The sequence below is a fragment of the Macaca mulatta genome, chromosome 11, assembly GCF_049350105.2.
Source record: "Macaca mulatta isolate MMU2019108-1 chromosome 11, T2T-MMU8v2.0, whole genome shotgun sequence".
In the NCBI taxonomy this organism is placed as follows: Eukaryota; Metazoa; Chordata; class Mammalia; order Primates; family Cercopithecidae; genus Macaca; species Macaca mulatta.
Window position 1 is genome coordinate 101467910 of NC_133416.1, and position 2584 is coordinate 101470493.

The window sequence follows — 2584 nt, forward strand, 5'->3', positions numbered from 1 at the left end:
CATGGGAGCCTAGGTCCATGAGTTCTGGGACCCAGGTGGGCAGGCTTCCAACAATCTTACAGGATGATCGCAAGGGCCCCTTGACTTAGGCCAATTCTGCTTATTGCTAATTAGCCTCAGAACAGTTCTGTGTCCAGTCCTCAGTCAGCAAGAAATCCAGTTTGCCAGGATTGTGCCCCTAGGATTACACAGCTGTCCTTTCGCCATCATCCCCATGCCTCTTCCTCCTCCCACCAAATCAAAGAGAATGAGAAATGCATCTTTGACCATTTGGTTATGAATGTAAGTGTGCCTGTCCTCACAATTAAAGCTCCTGAATGTTCCAAATTTGCAGGTTTCATGGTGGGGAAAAAAAGGCCTCCGACAGCATAAATATTTAATCAACATTAAGAATGTCCAATAAATGAGGGGAATCAAGTTTCAAATTGACTGGTTCAGATGATTAAAGTACAGAAGTCATAGCAGGGTAAAAATAAAGTATCCTCTAGAAAAGTAGCATCTTGGGGGCAGGGGCAAGATGGAAGATAGCACGTGGGGACCTCTCCAGGCCAGGCCGGGCATGGCACTCAGGGCAAGTGCGGCAACCACTGTCACTCTCGAAGGCTCCCGCGCCCCCTGGGACAGTTGAGAGGGGTAATGCCCTCCGTGATGGAGTGTGAATCCCACAGCCGGGCCAAGACGGTGCCCAACGGCGGACAGCCCCACTCTGAGGATGACAGCAGCAAGGAGGAGCACTCACACGACAGCATGAGCCACATTGGAACCAATTACCAGGCTGTAATTGCAGAGAGCAAGCCTGAGAGCCTCACACGCTACAGCAACAAGAAGCTGAAGGGGATGCTGGTGTGTGTCGGATGTGTGTCGGATCCAACCGCTGTGTGTCGGATGCCAAGCTTGACAAGTACATTGCGATGGCCACAGAGAAGCACAGCTACAACATTAAGCAGGTGCTGGGCATGCTCTTGTGGCATAAGCACCATGTGGAGAAGTCACTGGCCGACCTGGCCAACTTCACCCCGTTCCCCGACAAGTGGACAGTAGAGGACAAGGTGTTGTTTGAACAGGCCTTTGGCTTCCACGACAAGTGTGGATCCAGCAGATGCTGCCCGACAAGTTGATTTCCAGCCTGGGTGAAATATCACCACTCTTGGAAGAAAACCCACAGCCGAACTGGCATGATGGACAGACAGGCCCGGCGGCTGAGGGGCTGTAAGGACAAAGAAGACAGTGATGAGTTCGAAGAGGGTCGAGGAGGCCTGAGAGAGAGCGATGATGGAGACCTCAAGAGAGAGGTACAGAGCATAAAGCAGAGGAACAGCGGCCTGCGCCAAGCCCTGGAGGGCGGCATTGATCCACTCCACCCCCTGGAGGCCAACACCAAGTTCAACTTCTGCTGGACCACAGAGGAGCAGCTTTTGGCTGCCCAAGCCATCTGTAGGTATGGCAAAGACTTTGGGACTGTTACAGAGGTGATTGGGAACAAGACTCTCACCCAGGTGAAGACCTTCTTTGTGAGCTACCGGCACTGCTTCAATCTGGAGGAGGTGCTGCAGGAATGGGAGGCTGAGCAGGATGGGGACCGTGGAGCCACAGTCCCCATGGAGGAGGCTAGGAGAGGGGCTCCCTTGCCAGCCCCAACCCTAGAAGAGGATGATGAGGTCCAGATTACATCAGTCTCCATGTCTGTGCTCCGACTAGTGCTCCCTGCACCACCCCCGCTCCACCTCCCACCTCCCTGCCCTAGCCGCCCCCCGCTGCTGAGGCCACCTTTGCCCATAGCTCCCACTCTGCTCTGACAGCCACCCACAATGCAACAGGGCCACTTCCTCCAGCCCCGGTTGGCCCCCAGCCAGGCCCCACCGCCTCTCATCCTCCCTGCTCTGGCTGTCTCCTGCCACAGTGCCCGTCCTGGCCCTCAACCCCCATCCACCCTGATTGGAGCCCCCAGTGCCCTCACTCTGAATCCTGAGGTCCTCCACCAACCACAGGCTCCAGGACCCCTTTGCTGGCCATCCCCAGGCATCTCTGGTGTCACTGAGGACAGAGGGGCTAGGGCTCTTGCCAGGTCTTTTCAAGACCTAGAGCTGCCGACAGCCCAGCCCAGACTTAGGGGTTCTGCATGTTCCTGGCAGCTGGGCCTGTCTCCTGGGTCCATGGCCTGGGCTCAGGGGCCTTTGAGCTGGACTGAGGCCACTTTTGCTTCGTGGCCAGGACTGGAATGGCTGCCTCCTAGTCTGCTGGGGTTTGGCCTCTGGGCCCTGCCCTTTGTGTGTCGGGGGTAGGGGCCTTAGTGTGGGGGTGGGAGAGGACAGTTGGGTGTGCTGGCTGTGCTCATTTCTCTTCCCTTCTTTTAGCAATAAGTCTTGCATGAGGTGGTAAGGGAGGCTGCAGGGGGAGGTGGGCAGAGGGGGCCTTACAGCAGCAGAGGCTGGAAGGGAAGTTCTGTCTTCAGGGGCCAGCTGGGAAACGCTAAGGAGCTGTGGGTGCCCGCCAGGCCCACCTTCCAGAAGCTTGGAGAAATGGGGGTTGGGAACTTATGCAGACATGGATTTACTTTTCAACATGTTTTAAAAATTAAAAAAGA

At 55.7% G+C, this 2584-nt stretch overlaps 1 pseudogene; it reads left to right on the plus strand.

Annotated features, from left to right (window-relative positions):
* The first annotated feature begins 411 nt into the window (after window positions 1-411).
* Window positions 412-2282, plus strand: LOC100429922 (REST corepressor 2 pseudogene; annotated as a pseudogene).
* The last annotated feature ends 302 nt before the right edge of the window (window positions 2283-2584 follow it).